General features: G+C 39.4%; 1 long non-coding RNA gene across 1 annotated transcript; it reads left to right on the forward strand.

Moving 5' to 3' along the window:
• Positions 1-356: 356 nt before the first annotated feature.
• On the forward strand, positions 357-21,106 carry LOC111094257. The gene is made up of 3 exons (XR_005384596.1): positions 357-578; positions 2,178-2,390; positions 20,819-21,106. It is a non-coding gene; the product is annotated as an uncharacterized LOC111094257 (long non-coding RNA).
• The last annotated feature ends 6,121 nt before the right edge of the window (positions 21,107-27,227 follow it).

Below are 27,227 nucleotides of genomic sequence, written 5' to 3' on the forward strand. Positions count from 1 at the left end.
CGTGGATCTGCATTTTTTTTTTTTTTCCGGTCACACAGATGATTCTGAGACACATGGGCCTGGAAGACTGGGCTGTGTAATTTGAAGGGGAAGCCATGGCAGGGGCTAGGAAGGAAAACCTATAGATATTTGCTTTCATTTCAGCCAAAAGCTTGCCGGGAAGGGCATGGCAAGAGCCACAGTGGGTCCTGAGCAGCAGCAGGAGGACCAGGCAGTCAGGGCACATAGGAAACTGCAAGAGTCTGTGCTGAAGTAGACTGGGGCCAAGACAGGCAAGCATTCGGGGGGTTTAGTAGGGAATATAAAATAGGTGATGAACACAACATTCTGATATCGTGTGTGTATTGCAGATCATTGTTTACAAATCTGGCGGACTCCTACTCAAAACAATCCACTTGCACACTGAAGGAAAGCCTAGAGAGTGAGCTAGACCCCGAGGAATTGAAGCTTTGGCTGGGAATCCCTCCTGCAGTTCCGTTGGCTGGCAGAGGGCACGGTGCCCTGGTCAACAATGCCCTAGTCTGTATCAGTGGAAGAGAGGGATTCCCGTCAAGGAGCCCAGGATGCACTTACTAAAAGTAAGGTTATAGAATGGCATAGATGGGAGGCAGCCAAAATAAACCCTGCCCTCAACCAAAAAGCATGCAAACTAAAGAGAGGCAGCCTCACTAAGTGAATAGCCAGCAATCAGAGGCCCTCCAGTAAGCAGGATGGGGTGGGTGGTCAGGGGGCCAGAGAAAAGTCCAGAACTTCATAGGAATGGGGCAGAAAGAGACAGAGTTAGCTGGAGGGCAGGTACTCTGCAGTGAAAGGGAGACCTGTCATGTTATGCTGCTTATGAAAGATCCGGGGGCTGGCCTCTGCTCCCCTGCTACTGGCCCCTTCCCAGTCTGTGATGTTCCATTCTGTGAGCCCCCTCCGGGCAGGGGTGCCCTCTGCTTCTGCTTTGCTGCCCGCTGAGACATACTGTTCAACCCCCTTCTCCCCCCGCCCCCGCCCCAAGTTTCCATGGGAACTGTTAAATTGTCAAGGGTTCCACTCTCTGGTCTATTCCCCTCTGGGTCAACCTCGCTAGACTTAGGGGCCCCCATGGCTTAGGACAGCTACGCCAGCAGCACGGTTGGTTAAATAGGCCTTTGTGGATTGGCCTGGGAACCATACCACTATGTATAATAATTTTTTTCTATGGGGAAATTCTTTGAGTTCCAAACACCCCATTGACTGGTGACCTTTTAGAACACAACAGTCCTATCTGGGCTCCACAGTGGGGTGAGATCACTCGGAGTTGTCAGAGCCAAGCTGGGAACAGCAAACCGAGTCCAGGCCAGGCTGGGGTTAGATAGTGAGTTCAGAGTGGAGGGATTTCAAAGACAAGTAGAGATTTGAACTTCGAAGTATAGGGATGACTCTCAGATCAATCTTGCTGGGTTAGGGGTCGGGCGGGGAGAGGGTAGATGAGGTGACAAGCAAACCAGATGAGGGAAACCAGCATGAGTAAAATGTGCCATGGGGCTAGAGATGGAAGGTGGCGGTGCCTCTGTTATCACACCCCCACCCATGGGGCCTGAATGCTTTGAAGTGGGGAGCTTGGCTGCTGTTCCTTCACTGAGCAAATAAAGTACAGTCCCAAGGGATCTGGGGGCAGAGAGGGCTTATCAAGAGCAATGGTCTTGGGTCGTTGCTAGTTTCTGTCAGTACCATTTCCTGCCCCCCCCCTCCCCCCATCCCTCAGGCTCATCACCCAGATTCCTGGCGGCTGCCCTTTTCTATCCCGGATCCTCTCTCTGTCTTCCCCTTCACAAAGAATCTCCTCAGTGCAACAGCACCACCCTTCCAGCCTCTGCCACCAGACTCCGTGCGGGCCCCATGGTGCTGCTAGGCTGAGCTACAAGGTTGCACTTTGACTTCAGACCAACTCCTTTACTTCTGCAACGGATCTCATCACCTCCTGCCTATTTGCAAGCGGTCTCTCCCTCTCCACCATCGCCACCCACTGGAACATTAATTAAAATAGAAACATGTAGTGTCTTCCACTTAGAAACTAGCCATAGCTTGACTCCACGTTTCTCCCCAGCTTCCACCCCATTTCTCTGCCCTATTATAGCAAACTCTGCAAAAGAGTTGATCTTCTCAGTTGTTTTCTAATTCTCCTCTCATTTTCTCTCACCTCCTTTCAGGTACAGCTTCATCGAGATATAATTCCTATATTATAAAATTCCCTCACTTAAAGCAAAAATCACTCAGTGATTTTTAGTGTATTCATAGAGTTGTCAACCATCAACTGATTGGTCAATTGATTGTGGAATCAATTTGAGAATATTTTCATCACTCCAAGAAGAAATTCTATATCCATCCGTTTCTACCCATTTTCCTCAATTCACTTCCAGGCCGTAAGCAATCCCTAACCTACTTTCTATCCCTATAGTTTTGTGTATTGTAGACATTTCATATAACTAGAATCACATGATTTGTGGTCTTTCGGAAAAGGCCTCTTTCACTTAGCATATTTTTATTTATTTATTTATTTATTTATTTATTTATTTATTTATTCACTTAGCATATTTTTAAAGCTCATCTATATTGAAGCATATATCAGTACTTCATTTCTTCTTATGGCCGAATAATATTCCATTGTATAGATACACCACATTTTCTTTATCCATTTGCCAGTTAATGAACATGTGGTTTGTTTCTGCTTTGTGGCTTTTATGAATAATGTCGCTATGAACACTCCTAACCAGGTTTTTGTGTGAGCATAAGTTTTAATTTTAATTTCTTTTTCACTTCTCAAGGTTTTGTGTGGATAAATAATTTACATACCTAGCAATGGAATTGCTGGGTCAGATGATAAATCTATATGTTTAAGATTTTGAGTAACTGCCAGACTTTTCCAAAGTGGCTGCACCATTTTACATTCCCATGAACAATGCACAAGGTTCCAGTTTCAGCGGTTCTAGTCAAAACTTGTTTGTAATCTGTTTTTTCATTATAGCTCTCCTAGTGCGTAGGAAGTGGTGTTGATTTACATTTCCCTGATGGCTAATGATTTTGAGCATCCATCCATGTGTTTATTGGTCATTTGTATATTTAATTTTGGGAAGTGTTTATTCATATGCTTTGCCCAGTTTTTAATTGGGCTGTCTTTTTCTTATCAAGTTGTAAGACTTCTCTGTATATCTTAGACACAAATTCTTTTTTTTTTTTGACACAAATTCTTCATCAGATACATGATTGCCAAGTATTTGCTTCCATACTGTGAGTTGTCTTTTCACTTTCTTAAATGATGTTTTCTGGAGCACAAAAGTTTTTAATTTTGATGAAATCCAATTTATCTCTATTTTCTTTTGTTGTATACTTTTGGTGTCATATCCAAAAAAAGCTATTCCTTGATGCAATGCAATCAGATTTATTCCTATGCTGCTTCTTAGAATTTTATAATCTTTGATCCATTTAGTTTTTCACTTATTTTGAATTAATTTTTGTATATGGGGTGAGACAGAGGCCCAACTTTATTCTTTTGCATAAAGATCCTATATATAGTGGAGAAAACTATAATGTTGAATAAAAGTGGTGAGATCAAGACACCCTTATACTGTTCCTGATCCTAGGGAAAGAGCTTTCAGCCTTTCACCACTATGTATCATATTAACTGTGGGCTTTTTGTAAATGTCTTTCATTTGATTGAGGAATTTCCCTCTATGCCGTTTGTTGAATGTTTTTAATATGAAGGGGATATTGAATTTTGTCAAGTGCTTTTTCTGCATCTATTGAGATAATCATATGGTTTTTATTTTTTATCTACTGCTATGATGGTGTGCAACATTAATTGATTATCAAATGTTAAACTAAACTTACATTGATGTGATAAATCTCATTTGGTCATGGTGTACAGTCATTTTTATGTGTTGCTGGACTCAGTTTGCTAGTATGGTTTTTGAGGATTTTTGTGTCTATATTTATAAGAGGTCTGTATTTTTCTTTTTCTGTGTTATCTTTGATTTTGAAAGAAAGTCTCATGGAATGAGTTAGGAAGTGTATATTCTTCGATTTCTTGGCAGGGTTTGTGAAAGATTCACATTCATTCTTTTTTAAGTGTTTGGTAAAGTTTGGGCCTGGACTTAATTATTTGTGTTTTTTGACTACTAAAATCACTTTTTTTACTTGTTAGAGGTCTGTTCAGATTTTCTTCTTCTTGCGTTTTATTCATTTATGTCTCATTAGGAATTTGACTATCTTATTTATCTAATTCATTGGCATATAGTTGTTCATAGTAATTCCCATAGTTCTTTTTATTTCTCTAAGACTGGTAGTACTAATCATTCTTTTGTCCCTGATTATACTAATTTGAACCTTTTCTCTTTTTGCTTGGTCAGTCTAGAGAATGTGCCAGTTTTGTCCTTTTTAAGGAACCAACTTTTGCTATAATTGATTCTTTTCCTGTTCTTTATTTCACTCTGCTCTAATTCTTATTATTTCTTTCTTATTGCTTGGTTGGGGTTTAGTTTGCTCTTGCTTTCTACCCCCACAGTGTTTAAAAGTAGAAGGTTAAGTTGTTGCTTTGAAATCTTTCTTCTTTTAAAAGGTAGGCACTTACATGGGTGCCTGAGTGGCTCAGTCAGTTAAGCTTCTGACTCTTGATTTCAGTTCAGGTCATGATCTCAGGGTGGTGAGATCAAGCTTAGAATTGGGCTCCACCCTCACTGGGGAGTCTGTTTTTCTCCTTTTCCCTCTTCCTCCACCCCTACCTCTCTACTTTCGCACTCCCCCCACCCTACCCGTCCGTACTGCTCATTCTCTCTCTCAAATAAACAAATATGTCTTAAAAAAAAAAAAAGTAGGCACTTTACATGGATAGATTTCCTCTAAGCTCTGTTTTATCTGCATCTCATAAGTTTTGGTATGTAATATTTTCATTCAGCTCAGAGTATTTTCTGTGTGATTCCCTATGGAATTTCCTTTGTGATTTTTTTCCTTTGACCTATCGATTATTTAGCACTGGATTATTTAATTTCCACATATTTGTGAATTTTCCAAATTTGTTATTGATTTTTAATTTCATTCCAGAGTGCTCTGAGAAAAAGCATTAAAGCATTAAAAAGGATTAAAATATTATAAAGGAATTTTAATCTTTTTAAATGTTGATGCTGCTTTATAGCCTACCATAGAAAGTTCTACGTGCACCTGAGAAAGTATATATCACTATTGTTGGATATAGTGTACTACAGATACCTATTGAATTTAGTTGGTTTATAGTGCTATTCAAGTGTTCTGTTTCCTTGTTGATCTTACGTCTAGTTGTTCTACCCATTACTTAAATAGGGACATTGAAATCTCCAGCTATTATTGTTGAATTATCTATTTCTACCTTTAGTTGTGTCAATTCTTGCCTCATATATTTTGGATGCTCTCTTTGGTGTGTATGTTTGTAATTGTATCTTTCAAATGATTTGACCTTTTTAAAAAAATTAAAATATTCCTCTTTATATATAGCAATGCTGTTTTGTTTTTTGTTTTTTAGATTTTATTTATTTATTTATGAGAGACAGAGAGAGAGAGAGAGAGAGAGAGAGAGAGAGGAGAGAGAGGCAGAAACACAGGCAGAGAGAAGAGAAGGCTCCATGCAAGGAGCCCGATGCGGGACTCGATCCCAGGTTCCCAGGATTAGACCCCGGGCTGAAGGCGGCACTAAACCACTGAGCCACCCAGGCTGCCCAGCAATGCTGTATTTTAAGTCCATCTTTTCCTGATATTAATTGTCAGCTTTATTTCTTTTTTTAAGTAAACTCTGTACTCAATGTGGGGTTTAAATTCATAACCCCAAGATCAAGAGTCACATGCTCTACTCACTGAGCCAGCCAGGCATCCCTAATATTGCCAGCTTTCTAATGATTGTTGTGTGCATGTTATATCTATTTCTGTCCTTTTACTTTCAACCCACTTATGTTTATTTTTTTATTTGAAAATATTTATTTTTTTCCAAAATGTTTATTTAAATTCTAGTTAGTTAACATATAGGATAATATTGGTTTCAGGAACACAATTTAGTGATTCATTACTTACATATATCACCAGTGCTTATCACAAGTGCCCTCCTTAATACCCATCATTGATTGAGCCCATTCCCCACCCACCTCCCTTCATCATCTATCAGTTTGTTCTCTATCCCTAAGAGTCTCCTCTAGTTTGCTTCTCTCTCTCTTTTCTCCCCCCTTCCCATACATTCATCTGTTTTGTTTCCTAATTCCACATTTGAGTGATATCCAGTGGTAATTGTCTTTCTCTGACTGACTTATTTTGCTTATTAGAATACACTATTGTTCTATCCATATCATTGTAAATGGCAACATTTCATTTTTTTTAAGATTGTATTTATTTATTCATGAGAGACACAGAAAGAGGCAGAGGCACAGACACAAGCAGAGGAAGAAGCAGGCTCCTAGCATGGTGCCCGATGTGGGACTCAATCCTGAGTCTCTAGGATCACGCCCTGGGCTGAAGGTGGCGCTAAACCACTGAGCCCACCCGGGCTGCCCAAAATTTCATTCTTTTTGATGGCTGAGTAATATTCCATTGATTATATATACCACATCTTCTTTATCCATTCATCAGTCGATGGACACTTGGGCTCTTTGCATACTTTGGCTATCTAATGTGTGCCTCTGGAAGATAACATAAACTGGAGCTTTTTGGTTTTTTTAAATCAAGGCTTACAATCTCCACTTTTTGATTGGACTATTTGATCCATTCACATTTAATATTATTACTGGTATAAGTAGACTTATATCTGTCATTTTAATTATTATTTTTTATATGTCTCATATCTTTTTTTGTCTTATTCTTCCTTTTCTACCTTCTTTTGTATTAAGTAGTTTCCAGTGTAGCATTTTAATTCTTTTAGCTATTTCTCATATATATATATGTATATGTATATATATATATTTAGTTATAATATTTAGCTATTTTCTCAGTGGTTGTTCTAAAGTTTACCATATGTATCTTAACACTCCCATTCTCTCTTTAACCTACTCTAAGAGGTTTTGCATGCCCATTCTATCACTGAAAATGCTCATCAAAGAAACATATTTTTAAAACCTATAATAAATTTTCATCTTACTCAACTAGCATCTGATCCAGTTGAAACTTAAATACCTCTCCACTTTCTGCATTGTAACTGCTCTAATATAAGCCAAAATATTCCTTTATCTGGAATCCTGTAATCATTTTCTTCCACTATTTCCTCCCACAGTATATTCACAGAGCAGCTAGGGTGATGTTTTTTAAAAAGTCAGGTAATGTACCTTCTATATTGAACACTAACTGGCATGGCAGGCTAGTTCTTGGTGGGAGGCCTCTGATACTCCCCATGTATGCTTCTTTGTAAGTTGCTTGAGTGTCTTTATAACATGGCATATAGTTTTCTCCAGAATGATTGACTCAAGAGAGAGGGGAAGCACAAGCTGTCTTTTTTATGACCTAGTCTCAGAAGTCACGCAGCATCCTCTTATCACATTCTATTTATTAGAATCAAGTCCCTAAATCTGGCCTGCATTTCACAGGAGAAGAATTAGACTTCTCTTTTTGAAGGGAGAGGTATTACAGAATTTACAGACAAATATAAAATCACCACAATTTGTTCCTCATATTCTTTTCTCCTTTCTTTACCCTCTTCCTTGTGTACTCAACCACAGCCATGTTTGTGTTAACTATTCTTAAAACAGGACAGGGATGTTGCTACTTCAGGTCATGCACATTTGCTGGTCATTCCACCTTAAAGAGTTTCCCTCCAGACAGCCACATGACTCATTTACTCACCCTTTATATCCCTGCTCATCATGGAGGGCTTTCCTGACCATTGTAGCTAAAATAGCATTTTTTCTCCTTCTACCTCTCTCTCTATCTGCTTTATTTTGCCTTGGTTTTTTTCAGAGTTCATATACATTCGTATATACCTACTCTTCCTGCTCTTAAATATAAACTCCCTGAAAGTCCGGACTTGGTGTTTTTCATTCATTCCTCTAAACTCATTGCCTTGAACATTTGCCAGACACATTGTAGATACTTGATACATATTTTTTCATTGAATGAACACATTGAATTACTCTGTTCATAATTATCTTGGTGGACATATTTACCACATGATAGGTACATGTGGGAATATTTGAGGGAATCACATTTTCAGTAAAGTAATTGAGAAGAAAAGATTGTATAGGTGGCTTTGCTAACAACTTTTTTCTTGAATTTGGTCAGTATCTCTTTTTATATACTTACATGGCATTTTATCCAAAATTATAGTCATAGGCCTTCAAATAAGTTATCAGAAAGTTAATTCTCAAACTTCCAAAAGGCTTTTGGGATTGATATTAAATTGTAGCGTTTCACCAAAGCATATATTATATAATCATTAAAAGCATTATACGGGGCAGCTTTGGTGGCGCAGCAGTTTAGAGCCACCTGCAGCCTGGGGTGTGATCCTGGAGACCCAGGTTTGAGTCCCACATCGGGCTTCCTGCGTGGAGCCTGCTTCTTCCTCTGCCTGTGTCTCTGCCTCTCTCTTCGCTCTCTCTGAATGAATAAATAAATAAATCTTTAAAAAAAAAAAAGCATTATACTTAAAAATTTTTTCTTTCCACAAGCTCCCTTAATGAGCAGTCGACAATAAATGATGCTTTGATAGATAAGATAAAGTGAATAAACTCCCAAATTTTAAAAATGTATAGATGTATGTCAGTTAGAAACATTTTCATCTTAGTTAGAAACATTTTCATTTCATTCCAATTTCTGGGATCAAATCAAATCAATAACTTTTTGGTATTATTTTGTTTTTTTCATCTAAATTATGTATTGAGTAAAAAAATGTAAATTTGATATCCTTGGTATTTGCCTCTCTGGAAGCATTACCATTCTGCTTCTTTTAGGAAAACTTTGTGCTTAGCCTCAATGACTACTCCTTAGACATTAGTATTCTCTAACCATTTTAAAGAAGTTTTAAAAATCACTCTATGATATTAAGCACTAACATTTTTTGGTCTTTCTTAGGGCTTGAGTGAGATCTTGTATCTTAGAACAGCTTTCTGTATCTTGGCCTTTTTCTATTTCAAATGAATTATATTTTTGGTCAATAAAAATTTGTGTCAATTTAAACATTCTTTTGAAATAAACATATTAGCCTATATGGTCTTCATTTTCTTACTCTTTGCTAGCCAAAACTGAAAGAAAATGTGATAGCCCTCTTAACAGAGTTGTAAAGAACACTGTAATGCTAACCATGCATTATCAAGTTAGAGGATGAAATGTATGTATGGTGTGTGTGTGTGTACATAAATATAAATAGGTATCTCCCCAATGGTTTCAAGGACATTTGCTGCTGTATTTGGTTACAAGTAACAAGAAGCATAAAACAAAAAGGGTGTATTATTGTGTGGATATTCAGGAACATCTCACAGACCCTGAAGTGTAAGAAGAGATAAGAAACAAAAAAATTGGAAATGGATTGGAAAATTAGGAAGTCTTTTCATCTCTAACCTTTGCTTCTCTCAGGAGATGTGTCTTATTCTTCTCTTTCCGTAGAATAGTGTTAGCTGTTACTCTAACATGGTGGATGGAATATGGGTGACCCAGAGTTCCTGAGTTACAGCATCTCCATCCACCAGACCGGCCTGGAATTCCTTAATCGCAATTCCACGTCCTCAAGAGAGCGAATCTGATTGGTTAGGAGTCTGCTTTTTAGCCAATCAGCTCTGCCCAGTTGTGTGCAGTGAAGACAGGCCTTCGGGGAACCCCCAGTCAGTGAACTGGAACCCCAGTCAGTGAACAGGGCAGGCATTTTCTAGAGAAAAGGGGGTAGGCAGCAATCCAACTACTCCTGCTTTTCTTTAAGTTTTCTTTTTAAAAATTGAGAAGTGGTCCTATATATAATGATACCATGAAATTAATTTTAAAATTAAGCACTTGCCCTAAGCAAGCAGATTATTATGCAGGCTAATATTGATTGAAGGCTCTCTTTCTGCCCATTCAATCATCAAATGTCACTGATTTAAAATCAAACTCAGTTTATTGTATACTCCCCTGTGTGACTGCTTCCTAGTGCTAGCTGATGTTTGTGGAGTTTGGCCCATGTGCTGAGCATATAGCTCTCTGCAAGACACTTAACATCACATTTAGTCTTCATAATTTCTTATGAATATAAAACTGGGGCTCGAAGCAGTTAAATATCTTATCTAAAGATACAATCCTAGGTCATGGGTTGGAATTCTAACTCTTGTTACTATCTTTGATCTCTTATTTACAATTAGTAAGGGATAAAACAATAAGCTAAATGGTACCATGAGGCACATCCAGAACACGGGACATTATATAGGACAGCTAGTCTAGTCTCTTTAACAAAGGGATGTCATTTAAAAAAAGAAAAAAAAGAGAGTGCCTCATTAAAAGGATCTGATGAGACATAGGGAAAAAAATGCAGTATGTTGCCCTGGATTGAATATTTATTTAAGTAAATCAACTTTAAAAAAATTGTAAAACACATTGTTGGGTCATTGGGGAAATTTGAGTATGTTTCCAGAATTAGACAAGAAAAAATTTACTGAAATACTTGTCTGAAAAAGCAGACTTTAGAGCTAGGTATGATCTTATTTTGATGAAAATAAATATGTGCATTTAGAATGGGATCTGGAAGTATTTGCTTTAAGGTGTTATAGTGCTGATTTCTAAGCAGTAGAAATATGATATTTGAATTTTTCATATGTGCTTCTCTGTATTTGAATTTTTTTCACATCACACATGTACTACTTATGCATTAATAAAATGTGATTAAAAAAAAAAAGAGTGCAAGCACTGGATTTAGAATGTCTTGGTTCTGGTCCTGGCGCTGGTACTAATTTAATACTGTGACCTTGGGCACATTATTTACTTCTGTAAGCCTTGCTTTTCTTTTCTTTTTTTTATAATAAATTTATTTTTTATTGGTGTTCAATTTGCCAACATACAGAATAACACCCAGTGCTCATCCCATCAAGTGCCCCCCTCAGTGCCCGTCACCCATTCACCCCCACCCCCCGCCCTCCTCCCCTTCCACCACCCCTAGTTGATTCCCCAGAGTTAGAGTCTTTAGTTTCTGTCTCCCTTTCTGATATTTCCCACACATTTCTTCTCCCTTCCCTTATATTCCCTTTCACTATTATTTATATTCCCCAAATGAATGAGAACATACACTGTTTGTCCTTCTCCGATTGACTTACTTCACTCAGCATAATACCCTCCAGTTCCATCCACGTTGAAGCAAATGGTGGGTATTTGTCATTTCTAATAGCTGAGTAATATTCCATTGTATACATAAACCACATCTTCTTTATCCATTCATCTTTCGATGGACACCGAGGCTCCTTCCACAGTTTGGCTATCGTGGCCATTGCTGCTAGAAACATCGGGGTGCAGGTGTCCCGGCGTTTCATTGCATCTGTATCTTTGGGGTAAATTCCCAACAGTGCAATTGCTGGGTCGTAGGGCAGGTCTATTTTTAACTCTTTGAGGAACCTCCACACAGTTTTCCAGAGTGGCTGCACCAGGTCACATTCCCACCAACAGTGTAAGAGGGTTCCCTTTTCTCCGCATCCTCTCCAACATTTGTGGTTTCCTGCCTTGTTAATTTTCCCCATTCTCACTGGTGTGAGGTGGTATCTCATTGTGGTTTGGATTTGTATTTCCCTGATGGCAAGTGATGCGGAGCATTTTCTCATGTGCGTGTTGGCCATGTCTATGTCTTCCTCTGTGAGATTTCTCTTCATGTCTTTTGCCCATTTCATGATTGGATTGTTTGTTTCTTTGGTGTTGAGTTTAAGAAGTTCTTTATAGATCTTGAAACTAGCCCTTTATCTGATACGTCATTTGCAAATATCTTCTCCCATTCTGTAGGTTGTCTTTGAGTTTTGTTGACTGTATCCTTTGCTGTGCAAAAGCTTCTTATCTTGATGAAGTCCCAATAGTTCATTTTTGCTTTTGTTTCTTTTGCCTTCGTGGATGTATCTTGCAAGAAGTTACTGTGGCCGAGTTCAAAAAGGGTGTTGCCTGTGTTCTTCTCTAGGATTTTGATGGAATCTTGTCTCACATTTAGATCTTTCATCCATTTTGAGTTTATCTTTGTGTATGGTGAAAGAGAGTGGTCTAGTTTCATTCTTCTGCATGTGGATGTCCAATTTTCCCAGCACCATTTATTGAAGAGACTGTCTTTCTTCCAATGGATAGTCTTTCCTCCTTTGTCGAATATTAGTTGACCATAAAGTTCAGGGTCCACTTCTGGGTTCTCTATTCTGTTCCACTGATCTATGTGTCTGTTTTTGTGCCAGTACCACACTGTCTTGATGACCACAGCTTTGTAGTACAACCTGAAATCTGGCATTGTGATGCCCCCAGATATGGTTTTCTTTTTTAAAATTCCCCTGGCTATTTGGGATCTTTTCTGATTCCACACAAATCTTAAAATAATTTGTTCTAACTCTCTGAAGAAAGTCCATGGTATTTTGATAGGGATTGCATTAAAAGTGTACATTGCCCTGGGTAACATCGACATTTTCACAATATTAATTCTGCCAATCCATGAGCATGGAATATTTTTCCATCTCTTTGTGTCTTCCTCAATTTTTTTCAGAAGTGTTCTATATGTTTTTAGGGTATAGATCCTTTACCTCTTTGGTTAGGTTTATTCCTAGGTATCTTATGCTTTTGGGTGCAATTGTAAATGGGATTGACTCCTTAATTTCTCTTTCTTCAGTCTCATTGTTAGTGTATAGAAGTGCCACTGATTTCTGGGCATTGATTTTGTATCCTGCCATGCTGCCAAATTGCTGTATGAGTTCTAGCCATCTTGGGGTGGAGGCTTTTGTGTTTTCTATGTAGAGTATCATGTCATTGGCGAAGAGGGAGAGTTTGACTTCTTTGCCAATTTGAATGCCTTTAATGTCTTTTTGTTGTCTGATTGTTGAGGCTAGGACTTCCAGTACTATGTTAAATAGCAGTGGTGAGAGTGGACATCCCTGTCTTGTTCTTGATCTTAGGGGAAAGGCTCCCAGTGCTTCCCCATTGAGAATGATATTTTCTGTGAAGCCTTGCTTTTCTTAAGCCTGAATGGGCACTGATCTTGGGATACCTTCATACAGTTACTGTGAGGATCAGAGCGATGACAAATGGAAAGTGAATAACACAAAGTCCATTACCTAGTCACGGCCTAAAAAATGTTAATTGTTATTACTATGTGCAAGTGTCACCAACAAAACTTTGAATATAACCTTTATCTAAGAAAATAAGAGATCAATACCAGAGTCTGGCTCTGTGCTGGGTGCAGAGCCTGCTTAAGATTTGGTTTCTCTCTCTCTCTCTCTCTCCCTTTCCCTCTGCCCTTCCACCCTCTTCCCTGTTCACACACTCTCTCAGTCTAAAAGAAAGAAAGAAAGAAAGAAAGAAAGAAAGAAAGAAAGAAAGAAAGAAAGAAAGAAAAGAGAAAGAAAGAAATCATGGCTTTGGGGCATATCGAAGCATATTATAGAGTGAGACGTCCATGAATGGGTCTCCTTAGCTTAATATGCTAAGGGCCTTTCTTTATGGCCTAACTGCATATCAAATAAGTGGCCTGAACCAAAGCACACTCTGTTCCTAATGGTCTGTGGGATTCAGACACATGCCAATGCATGTAAAGCATCTGATGAACTCGGGGGTTTATCCAAAGCATGCTTCTCTTCAGTACCCTTAATCATCCTTCTAAGGTTTAAATTTCACAAAAAGGAATTTAACCATGACAAGGGCAGTACTACTTACTATTTATATTACAGAGCTGCACCATCTGTCTTAAAACCACAATTTTGTAAATTGTTTTTGATGACATATTGTAGGATTGCCCTGTATATGTAGTTCATGATGAAACCCTTCAGTGAGTCCTCTTTGGTTCAATCGAAATCAACATATTAATGACTTAAAGCAGAAAGGCAGCATCCACACTCTGCTTGATGAATTAGGGATGCAGATTGCAAATTTCATGAGGTGAAGGTTTGTTTCCATTAGACTGACATCCAGAATCTGCGTTATTATTTTAGATCACCTTGAGTCAGGTAATCTTAATTGTCCACATGCCAGTGAAGGCCTTCAGGAGTCAAATCAAGTTCAGAGGAATTATTATTAGTTCCACATCTTACCCTTCACTCTCTTCTTCCCGTAAGATGTCCTGGTAAACATCAACAAAATATAATTCGATTATATGTAGGAATAAATGTAAGATGGATCTACTAATGGTTAAAAAACGGTGGTGAAGAAATTTTGTCTGTCAGTCAATTAATCATATCAATATCTTAACAAGACAACAAAAGACTAGAAGAAGTGGGGATACTTCAACCTTAAAGAAGAAATGGGGCAGTGGTCTTCTGTATTTGTTTAATTAACACCAGCTGCCCTAACAGTTAAACCCCGAAATCCCAATAATTTAACCCAATACAAACTTACTTCTTGCTCCTGTCACAGTCCATTGAAGGGTTCCCTGGTCAGCAACCTTCCATAGGTTTAATCAAGGATCCAGGCTCCTTCTATGTTACATGGTCCTCACAATGATTTAATATCTACTTTGGTCTGGAGGAAGCTTCTATCATGTTCTGTGGGGAAGAAATAGACATGAACTATATGAAGGGGGATGGGAAATATGGCCTGTGGACGGGAAGTCATTGAACAGCCACACTATAGAAAGGGAACACAAATGTGGGAGGTCAGTTAAACATCTTTGCTTCCTTTTCCTTCTCTGCTACCTTTTAGTAGCAGATGCCTCCGTGTGGAGGTGGTAGTGATGGTAAAGCCTTTTGTGGCATGTCAGTAATACAGTTTCAGAAGGCCCAGTTAACGATATGGTTATTGACATCACCAAGTATTACCCAATCCAATAAACATTTGTTAAGAATCTAGTATGTGCCAGATTCTACTGGGTACTAAGGAAGAGAAAGATGAATGGACTTGGTCTGAAGGAAAAGTGAGGAGACAGATACACGCATAATTAACATTAATTGAAAGTGAGATAAAAGTACCACAACTTGAAGTATAAATCAAAAGGGTTAGTAAATGCCAACCAGGAAGACATTAAATCTTGAATAGTGAGCAGAGAAACCTGATCTCCATGCAAGATGCTGTTGTTTTACTTAAGACCTACTCCCAACTCAGGTAGAGATTGTTGAAATAATACGAAGATCACAAAAAATGAAAACACACTCCAGGCTCAGGAGGAAGGGGGCCTTCAGCAGTTGAATGATGGCAGAGGCCCTCTGATTCCTTTTCTTTCTGCTTTTCTTCATCCCTCTCTGTTTCTGCTAGCTTCCACTTTCACTTGGCCTTGTAGTGTTGCTAGCCTTAGCCTGATAGAACTTTTTGGGTCTAGTGTTCAGTATCATTCTATGCAGTCCCTATATTTTGTAAAGGCCTGATGGGCAGCTAATCAGCGATAGGCTGGCCTTGGGTCAGCCATTGTTGAGGAAGCATGAGTGTGCAAAAAGGTGGGATCACATGGCTGTTGAGCTGCCCCTTGCAGGAATTGTGATAGGGGCAAGCAGATTAACTGCCTAGTACAGGAGGCAATGTGTAATTCAACATTAAAAGACATACTGAATTTCAAATGGAGGGTGAAGGCTAGAGGACATTTTTGACTTGGGCAGGGTATGAACAAAGGCAAGAAAGAAGTCTAGTCCAAGTATATTTGGGGAAGAATTAGGTGGTGTCTGGAGTGATAGGAGTATAGACAAAAGGTAAAAAGCATAATGCTCTCATGGGTGATATGAGTATTCAGCAGGATTTCTTCATGGGTAACTTGTCATCTAGCATCTTAATGGTCACAAAAAGACTCTTGGTATGGTACGGTTCACTGTAAGAGAAGGAAGCGTAGTAGAGTAAAAAGAAAAGTATCTCAAGCTTTCAAATCAGGCAGATCTGGGTTCAAGTCCTGACTCTGCCATTTTCTAGCTGTATGTCTTGGGCAGGTTACTTAACTACTCTAAACCTCAGTTTTCTGGGCAATGTGATTTACTGTTGGCCAGTGCTCCGAGGTATGGCATAATGACTGGAGGAGGTGTGGATAGGCTATGTGTCCATTAATCTGTCAGGCCAGTGGCATAGTCACTATGGAGTTATTGGAATGTCATCCTATTCTTAGGTTTGTGGTAAGAATTAAATGGCGTAACATTTGTAAAATGCTTAGCAAAGTGCTTGGCACATAGCATATAGTCATTACACATTAGTTTTTGTAGTTTTTTTCTTTCTTCTATTTCTCTCTGAAAATTTTAAATCTTCAATATGATGATGATAGCTTGAATTGGAGAGTCTTTGAACTGGCTAGTTGTATGAAGACTATCTAAGATACCTCAGCAGCATCCCCTTTCCTTTCCTCCCCCTTCCTACCCCCTCCAATCCAGCACATATAGGTAAGGAAACTCCTCACTGCTATATCAGAGGGATTAATCTTTTCAATAATGACTCATGCCCAAGGTTATGGATGTAAATTCTACAGTTGCCCAGTCATCACTCCTGAATCTTTTAATACCTCAACTACATACCGAGTTTTTAGAACTTGGTTGTATTATCTTATTTTAGTGATTCCTTACTTTTGCAGATGACAGAGGACAAACTCATGGATAGACTTTAGATAGGCTCACATCATTATGATAATAAGCTGTCAAGGGGGAAACGAAGTCATCAGGAACATCTGGTGTTACCTTCAGAAGAAGCTACTAATATTAATTTCAGTCAAGAAAGAGAAAATGGAATCTGTGATAGGCCCAGGCTACAAATAAAGCAAGAATGTGGTCCTAGATTTACTCAATTTTGTAGATTAAAAGGAATCCAGTAATTTTGAATTTCTGAGCATGAGTATACTATTTGGAGTGTAAAACAAAACAAAAAAATTCATAGGCTTTTGAATTCTGTGGCTGTAACCCTCACGGTTTGCAGTGAGAAGTGATCCTGGTAATTCCTGGGGCCCCTATTATTGTGGGGGGGTGATTAACAGTATTACATAGAAAGTATCATATTGTCTCCTTTTTTAAAACCCAAGAGGTTTGAATATTCTTATTGCTACAGCTTGAAGAAGAATGCTGCTCTTGTACAGAGAATACTGATTCACAACAGTGTTTAGCAAGAACAAGATATAAAATTTGAAAGATAATGCAAAAAACATAAGCCCCCTTTCTTGCACTTGGGACCCTCTCTAAGGCCTTTGAGCAGAGATGAGTGGAGTAAGAGAACCAAGTTCAAGGTCAGTAAGCTGCAGGCCTGTGGACTCCTTGGTGTTCTACAAGAACCCAGCTTCTTCCCACTCCCTCTTTCTGTTCCACCTACATTTTCATAAATCTCTATTGAAGTGAGAGCACTTATTATGCTCCTTGCCCCAGGCACAGAGCTCTCAGGGTGACAAGGAGCTGCAACATTACTCTGTCATTCTCAAGAACTGACTAGACCATCAGACTAGTACATGTCAGAAAATGTAGAATGAGGGCAACGCAGAGGTCTAACAAGGATGCCAACTGGACCAGAATTAAACTCTCTGGTTAAGATTATCATGAGTTCCATAGTGAGGCAGAACTGGAGACTGATTCCAGAATCACTCTTTCTTACAGTGTAGTGTATACAAGTGTGTGAAGTAAATGGAATGGAATTCTCATTACTGACTGTGGTTTTGTTGTTTTTAGTAAGTCCCTCAGTTTTCTTCATCCTAAGATAAGATTTAAAACCCTAATTGTTTATTTGTGATTCCTGAGTTGTTGTATGTACCTGACCTTGTAATTCAATGTTTGGATGCCCGGAGTGAGCCAAACCAAGCGAGACATCGACAGACTGACGAATTTGCAGGACTTATTTCAACACTAGTATGTGACTAGTACATCAAGAAGATCAATAATCACTATTTTCTTGTTTTTGACACTTCATCTCACGATGTTGGGGTTGGGCATAGTCAGGTGCAAGTGCAAGAAAGTGGAGCCACTAACTGCCTAATATTTAAGAACTGTGTCGTCCATAAAGCACAACTACACAAAAATTGATTGCAAAGCCCTTGCTCTTGAGAAGTGCCATGATTACCACTAAAGGTGCCTCTAAAATTTGTGTTGATTGTAATTCTCTTTTAGCTTCTCTTCTAGAAAGGAACCAAACCCTATAATTATGTCCCTCTAAAGAAGTTTATTACTAATCTATTTTCTGATCTTTATTACTGCAAACTTGTCTGTAAATCTGCAAGGAATATCGTCAAATATCTTTACCCTCAGGCCTTTCTCTCCAAAGATTCCAAATCTTGTTATGCCACCTCCACTGGAAATTTTAGTGTTAGAAGACTTCCCTGATCCATGTGCTCATGCAGATCAAACTGTGATTAACTGTGTGGAATCCCACGTAGCAAATCTTAAAATAGACATGGAGGAGATAGAAAACCATTCCGGGGAATTCAAGTCAGTCAACATGATTTATCATTCATAAACGATCCCTTTTATGGTAACCTGAGAGTTATTCTGGAAAATAATTATTATCTTTTTTTTTAAGCCCCAATACTCACAACACATTCAGGAATTATTTGTGTGGAGGCAGAAGCTTTAGCTCTTGATGGTGAATTCTGATTTTTATATCACTCATTGTAAGGAAGAATGGGATAAATTGATTGGCAGATATGCCAAAGGCATGTGTTTTTCAACACAAAAGTGAGCATGGACTCCTGATATTTGATTGATTATTGATCATTGCATAACAGGAATTTGAATGATCATTCAAATTTGGGGGAGTTTGATGATGGTATCCTGTGTTTCGAAACAACTAGCATTTTGAATTATGTAATCCCAGGCCTCTGCATAAAAGAAAAAAAAAACAGTGTTATTTGCAACATACAGATGACAAAACTATCTGGTAAAATCTTTGCACTTACTTCAGGAGGCCCTACGGAGTGATAAATGTAGGATCCCTACTAGGGTTTTGGTAGTTGTTGGTGGGGACTGGGAAGGACAGCCCTGCCCGTTGTGGAGCAGTGTTGCTCAACCCTAAGTGAAGGACCAGGATCTCTGCTGTAAGTAGTAGCAGGAGCAGCGGCCATAAGAACCATTGTGAAATTAAGAGAGAGACAGGCCTTTCCCTGTTCTGAAGCGTTACATAAGCGCCTTGGATTCCATAATGCTCAAAGGAGAGGCTTCTAAAATATGCCACCCCGCCCTGATGAGGGAAACTTGGTGTTAGAATTAATTTAATTTAAAGATCAACACATTTTTGGAATGCTTCTTGTTCCCAAGTATTATCGGGTGAATCCTATACTCTTTACACAAGATAACAATTTCTTTTTTAGAGAAGTTACACAATCTCTCTTTGTAGGCTCGGTATCAGAGCATTCTCTTATTTTTAGTTGTAGGATTTGTGCTGCAGAGTTCTTTATGGATAAAAACATCATTACTTCGTAGACTTCTATTTTTACAATTCACAAACACACTTCCATTAATTCTTACTTCAGTTTTCCAACTTTGTTGGCTTTTTCTTTGGACTTCCTTTTCAAAGCTGGCTTTAAACAGACCAAATTTTTGTGTTAATCTCTGTCTATTGTTCAGTAACGGGGGTCATTAATTCACTAATAGCATTGGAGAGGTGCTAAAGTTTTTCAAAACTGCAGATTGACCTAATTAATGTCTTTTCTGAATTGTGCTAATTCCCCCATTAACCACTCTGGGGCCTCTTAAAACTCCCCAGTCTCTGCTGCCATCTATTCAGAAGTGTTGTGCGCTTAGAACAGGTTGTGATTGCCTTGATTATTTGTAAAATAGCAGTGTTTTTAAAATGTTTGCAAAAGTGTTTTCCTTCTTGTCATTTATTGCTTGGGTTATTCACTTATAACTCTCACTTTTACTTTGCCAACTTTTAATTGTCTTCCATTATGCTTTCCTGTACTCACCCAGGTCTGCCTACCACCGCCACCCAGCAGCTACTATTACTCAGTGATTGACAGTGAAGAGGATTAAGCATAGGCCTAGATCAGAAATATTCTCAGAATGACACTGATTAAAGATAATTATTTCGCAGAAAGAAGAGACTAGAGATTAGTGCCAGAATCATTGTATAGCTTTCATTGTTCATTATCGGGGACCATGTGTAGTAAGCCGTATGTACGGACAAGTTGTTTTGTCATTTCTGTGCCATATGTTCCTGGAACTATAGCTACCTGTGGATCTTGAGATGGGGGTGCTGAGATTAATACTTGAGTGATGAGGATGTGAGCATTAAGTAAGCAGCCTTTTGGCAGAATGAGGACTTAAAGCCCATTGTTGTCCGTGTGGCTTCTGTGCTACACAAGTACATAGATAACACAAACTGCTCTTTCTTATTTTATTTTCTAACATCGTGCTTAGTCACAAAATGTGATTTCATTTTCACATGCCAGACTTTCTCACCTGTGTGTCAATCAATTCTGTATTGGCGGGGATCCCTGGGTGGCGCAGCGGTTTAGCGCCTGCCTTTGGCCCAGGGCGCGATCTTGGAGACCCGGGATCGAATCCCACGTCGGGCTCCCGGTGCATGGAGCCTGCTTCTCCCTCTGCCTATGTCTCTGCCTCTCTCTCTCTCTCTCTCTCTGTGACTATCATAAATAAATAAAAAAAAAAAATTTAAAAAAAAAAATTCTGTATTGGCAGCTAAGGACTGAATAAAAAAGTGGAAGGAAACATAAACCTCGTCTAAGAAAAATGCACATGTCCATTTGATGATTTGTTTGATAAATAGTCTAGATTTGGAGATGATTGTTGGTTCCTCAACATTTTTTCTCATCTCTGTCCTCTTTGTTTTTCAGAGTGCTGTATTAACCGTGTTTCTGATGTTTTGACATCTGGTGCCTTGCTGACCCTGGAGAGACCATGCCTCCGGGGCCAGCCAGTTCCTGCAGACAGTGAACAGCTGGCCTGTAAGTGAGCCTTTCATACACAAACCAAGTCCGGAGCCCACAGGCCCAGCTACCCACCTGGGACGGTATTCCTCTATCCTAGTCATCCCAGGGCCAGGTACTGAAATCCCAGAACCTGCTGAAATTATTCAAACTAGCCAATCCTAAACCTGTTTAACCTGTCTCACCGGTTACTTCCTATAGAAACAACAATAAAGGCTCTTGTCCACATTTTCCCCTTGCTTCCTCTGCCTCCTGATGGGCCTGTGCTTCCCTGTGTGCCCCCTGAGGTGTAGCAGGGCCTGTAAGTATAGTAAGTATCTTTTTAAAAAGATTTTATTTATTTATTTTAGAGAAAGAAAGAGAGTGCAAGTGGGGGGCGGGGAGGGGCAGAGGGAGGAGAGAGAGAATCCCAAGCAAACTCTGTGCTGTGTGTGGAGCCCGATGCAGGCTCGATCCCAAGATCCTGAGATCATAACCTGAGCTGAAATCAATAGTTGGACACTTAACTGGCTGAGCCACTTAGATGCTCCAAAGACTGTCTTTTTAATGGTGGCATCCTCTGATCTGCTGGCCTCATTAGAGCTGAATACGGATAAAACTTCCATTTTACAACAGGTACCTATTATCTTAAAAAATAATAGTGGATTTAATCACATTAATTTTCATGATCTAATTCCTTCCCTTTCTGCCCTCTACCTGCTAGCATGCGTTGGAGGACAGACATTTTGTTTCTTTGGTGTACTGATGGATTCTAAGGGTGTCGAACGGTGACTGGGCTGGAGTACATGCTCAGTAAATGTTAAATTGAACTAACTACTTATTTGATTTCTTTTCTTTTTTTTTAAGATTTTTTTTACCTATTCATGAGAGACAAAGACAGGGAGAGAGGGAGAGAGAGAGAGAGAGAGAGAGTGAGAGAGAGGCAGAGACATAGGCAGAGGGAGAAGCAGGTTCCTTGCAGGAGCCCCATGTGGAACTCAATCCCAGGACCCCAGGATCACAGTCTGAACTGAAGGCAGATGCTCAACCACTGAGCCACTCAGGCGTCCCTTGATTTCTTTTCTTATCTTTTCTCCAGAGCTGCTTTGCAGAGACTAGCCAAGTTGTGCCTATTGCAAGGATCAAGCAAAGAAGAAATTCTGGAGATCCCTGAGTGGCTCAGCAGTTTAGCGCCTGCCTTTGGCCCAGAGCATGATCCTGGAGTCCGGGGATCAAGTCCCACATCCCGCTCCCTGCATGGAGCCTGCTTCTCCCTCTGCCTGTGTCTCCTCCTCTGTGTGTGTGTGTGTCTCTCATGAATAAATAAATAAATAAATAAATAAATAAATAAATAAATAAATAAATAAAATCTTAAAAAAAAAGAAGAAGAAATTCTGTATTGTATTGTGTTTTTGACATACACAGAGGAAGCAAACATAAAATCCCAAAGGGTGTCTTCCATTCAGTTTCAGTTCGCAGTACAGTAGCTGCCCTTGCCTGTGTGTACTGTCTGCACACAAGCCTGAATTTTGGCCCTGACAACAGGCTGGCTGAGGGATCCTGAATAAGACCCATCACTTCTCAGGCTCTTTGGTGTACTTGTAAACTGAGGGGATGGACTAGATAAGCAAACGTTTACCACGATAAATAACTTTTTCTTTTTTTTAAGATTTTATTTATTTATTCATGAGAGATACAGAGAGGGAGGCAGAGACATAGGCAGAGGGAGAAGCAGGCTCCATGCAGGGAGCCCAACATGGGACTCCGTCCCAGGACCCCAGGCTCACAATCTGAGCCAAAGGCAGACACTCAACCACTGAGCCACCAGGTGCCTACTAAATAATTTTTTATGAATTTTTCCCTTTAGCAATAGAAAGTCAGTAAGTATTGTCCTCTTTATTTTAAAGATGAAAACTTGGGGCTGAGAGAAATGACATACATTTCCCAATGCCAGACGGTTCATAAATGAGAAATAAAGATTTAAATCCTTTAGAGTTAGTCTGTGCCCCTAGACTTATGTTCTTTCCCTCTCAAATTTTTAAAAAGTATGATATGCTTAGAAAAGTATGCAGATCGCATATGGATAGCAATAAATGATCACAAAATGATGTTGTGTGAAACTATAACTCTTGTCAAGAAATAGAAAAATCCCAGAAGTACTCCCTCTGTTGCAGTCCCAGTCAATCGCTTTTCCTTCCACCATCCCCAAAGGTACACCACATCCCGAATTCTAAAATCACAGTTTAGTTTTGCCTGTTTTTGAGGCAAATATAAATGTAAAGGATTTCCTAGTTACATTTGTTTGTCTGGCTCTTTGGCCTAACATAATGTTTATAAAATTTACTGGTTGTATTGTATGTAAGTGCAGTTTGTCATCTGACATCCTCTTATACAAATATTCTGTAAAATATTTATTCATTGTACTATTGATGAACATTTGGGTTGTTTGTAGTTTGGAGCTATTATGACTAATACCACTCTGAACTTCTCGCACGTAATTTTGGTGTACACGTGCATGCAATTCATTCGAGTACATACCTAGGAGTGAAATTTCTATATCCGAACGTATCCTCATCTTTCCTACCAGCAGTATTCACCTCTTTACCACATTGGTACCATCAGCCTTTTTCCATTTTGTCTTCTACTGGACAGTTGTTTTTAATTAGACCTGAGTTTGTGTTTTCCTGATGACTAATGAGATGAAGTATTTTTTCTTATATTTCTTAGTCATTGAATATCTTCTTTTTGAAGTATGTCAAGTCTCTTCCCCATTTTTCTTTTGAGTTGTCTATGTTTTTCTTATTGACTTGTAGAATTCTTTGTAAACTTTGGATATATTTGGTTTTGTGTATTTTGAGTCTGTTTTCCCACTGCAATAACGTTGCTCTATCACTTGGTTGGTAACATCAATACTGGAACTAATTTTGGTGCTCCAGTGTTGGGTAGACATAAGTTGGCTCAGTATTTATCTTTTTTGGTGTCATTACTAGGCATATTAAACTTCCCAGAGTAAATGTGGGTTGATTTCCTCAGCATTTTTTTTTTCTTGGTAAAGGTCTCTTCACATAGATGCGGGCTTTACAGAAGCTAAAAACCACTTTTTGGGATTCAAATTTTGGTAGGAGGAGTGAAGAGAAAGTGTGTGGATTCATTGACCTTGAAATAAAAAGTCCTTAGCTAAAAACATCAAGCTTTCCCTGCTTCCCCTCCCACCTGATCCTCATCTTCATCCTGACCCTCCCTTTATCTTGATCTCTTATCCTCACCTATGATAGGTGGTGGGGCCCTTTACCTACGGGTAAATTGAAGGTCAGGATTATAGTATCAAGGATGAAGGGAGTGTCAGGGATGAGCATGAGAATTTTAAAGTATATAATATGAAAATTTTAAAAGCTAAGAGATTAATTATTTGTAGGTGTAATTCAAAGGTTTAAGTTTCAAAATGGTGGTACCATGAACTCCACAGCATAGACCTGCACAGACACTAGGTGGAAGTGCGAGTCGGTGCAGTGAGATACCAGGCTACTACATGTAGAGCCTCTAGACATCTCTCCGTAGGCCCTGGTTGAATGGAGCCTGCCTGTACTTACACATTGTTGGAAGTTCCAACCTATTCACATATTAGCTGTCTCTTATTTCCTCATGGTATGACTTGGCATTTGATATATTTAATATGCCTAAATTGAATGCCTATAATTTACTATCTCCATATGGAAGCTGCTCAAGAAACCAAAATCACAGGCTTTGAAGCTCAAATTACCTTAGATTATCGGGTTCAGGGGGTCTTATTTTAATTTTTTTTAAGATTTTATTTATTTATTCATGAGAGACACAGAAAGAGAGGCAGAGACACAGGCGGAGGGAGAAGCAGGCTCCATGCAGGGAGCTCGATGCGGGGCTGCGGGATCCCGGGACTCAGGGATCATTCCCTGAGCTGAAGGCAGATGCTCAACTGCTGAGCCTCCCAGGCATCCCATGGTTCAGGGGATTTAAACCAGGATTCTTGAATAGGCTTCTGTTGATTGATTCCTGCCATCATATGTGTGTGGATTCCTGCCTCTGCATGCGTGTATGTGAATTTTTCTGGGAAGGGTGCATAGCTTTTGTAAGATATTCATAGGGGTCTGTGATTCCCTATCTATGCCTTGAACTAGTCTAGTTCAACACCTTCTTTTGGTGAGAAAACTGATGTACTTAAGGTGTGACATCTAATGAGTAACCAGAGCCAGGCATCACTGTTCCCGACTTGGATGGACACTTCGGTCAGAACTAGAGATAGGGATATACCTCCTGGTTCCCATGAATGCGATTAGACTTTTTTTTTTTTCTATCAAAACTCACCTTCAATTTTAAGAGGATTCAGTGGAAATAGAGGATTTAATATACGAAACATCGCTTTATTGCCACGCCATCCATTTATTTTGTAACTTGGGGGAAGGAAGCCTGTAATTAGAGTTAACAGTAGTTCTTCTGATTAATAAGTCCTATCTGCTCTCACACTGGGCTAGGGTTCCCTCGAGTGCTGGGACATGTTTTATTACCCTGGAAGGGCTGTTGCCGCTCACCTCTTGTCACTTGAATCAGTTGCCTGCTGGCCTGGCACTCCGTTCTGTGTGGCAGAGCCTTACTGAGTCTGCATGATAATGGGCCTTTTAAATCCTAAACAATAAACATCCATTTTACCACTCCACCCAGCACAGAAATGCTCTTTAACCTCAAATCAGCCACAAATAAGACTTGGAAATCAGTTCATTGTGCATCGGCTTCCTGCCTGGCTCACGCTTTGCAGCAAATAATTTTAGTAAAATATCTGCAGAGCATGTGTGTTTTGAATATGCACAAGTTGAGGTATTGTGTGTAATGGGGTCTTCAACCCTTTTGCGACATTCCTGTTTTTATCCATAGAACACACTCTGTTGAGCAAAGTGGATTATTTATGCATTGATACCTAGGATAAGCCCTGAGGTGGGCTTTGGGGGTGAGGAAAAGCCTTTGGTGATTTCTCCTAAATTTGGGAAGAATTTTCAGTACCCCAAAGTCCTCTGGTTGAGAAATTATGTTTCATGGAAAAGCAATTTATGATATTTGTGCTGCTCAGATTCATTAGAATATTCTCATGCATAAGGTGTCAGTTGTTGGCGGAGCCTGTATGAGTGCATTTGGGCCTGCAAAGGAATATCTTGTCAGGTTGAGACAGAAGATCAAATGGTTATGTCTCAAATTCCCTTCTGCTGGGGTTTGAAGTTTGAGCCAGGCTTTCTTCTTCATATCTCCTAGGCCAGGGTTCCATTATTTCAACACGCTCTGATGCTCCTGGGAGCTTCCAATTTCTTAAAATTCATGAGAACTCGAGGCCAGGAGGGGCAAGCCTCAAATGTTTTCACTTAGAGGACCACTCTGGGAGGCAAAGAGCCTTGTCCCAACTGTTGCTGTTGTGATGACTCTCCCTCTCCCTCCACTGCCTTGACAGTGCTGCAATTAAGGGCAAAACTGATGCTGCTTTGGGGAATTTCAAGGAGCTGATGTGTGTTTTTCATTAGCATAAGAAAATTAGTAACTTATGCCAGAAACTGCAGCATTGGCTCTGTTAAACTATAATATAAACCTTAATATGCAGGAGACCAACCCAAAACAACATGGGGGTCCTCTTGGCCCACACCAAGATGGATGTTTTAGAGCAGGGATGGGTGGCACAGCCACAGAAGATCAACTAACCTTTTAATGATATTCATCCATTCTCTCTCTCTCTCTCTCCCTCCCCCCCCCCCTTTCTCTCCACACATTTACTTTCAAACAGAGCTTTTTCCTAGTTTTAATCATACATTCTAATTAAAAACGGGAGCCTCTCCAAGTTTATTGTATGCCTTTTATTTTATGTTTCGAGAGCTCATCTTGAAAAGAGAAACAGAGAGGGCACGTACCAAGGCTATTGTAAGCTACCAAATCTATTCTGAAGTCACGGCAGTGTATTTGAGATAGAGGCATGATATGATGATCTCCCTTATTGCAGTTATGATTAAACATAATGAGTCGGATCAGTCTGCAAGCTTATGACTATTCTGTGTTGTAAAATTGCCCAAGAGTAAAATGCAAATACAAACAAGGAGTTTTAATGAGCCAGGGTAATAAAAGATCCAGGCAACAGGAAGCTGGTGGCTGTGCATTGGTCCCTTCCCGATGGGTGGCTTGAACCGGACTCTTTCGGAGCAGGTCTGAGTTAGAGTGAATCACTTTCCAAACATCAAAATTAAAGTACAGAAGACTAGTTCCAAACTATATTATTCACTTAAAAAGAAATTTATTTCATGTTCATTCACGTGAGAAGCTCCATTGTACT

This window comes from Canis lupus, chromosome 36 (genome assembly GCF_011100685.1).
Source record: "Canis lupus familiaris isolate Mischka breed German Shepherd chromosome 36, alternate assembly UU_Cfam_GSD_1.0, whole genome shotgun sequence".
NCBI lineage: Eukaryota > Metazoa > Chordata > Mammalia > Carnivora > Canidae > Canis > Canis lupus.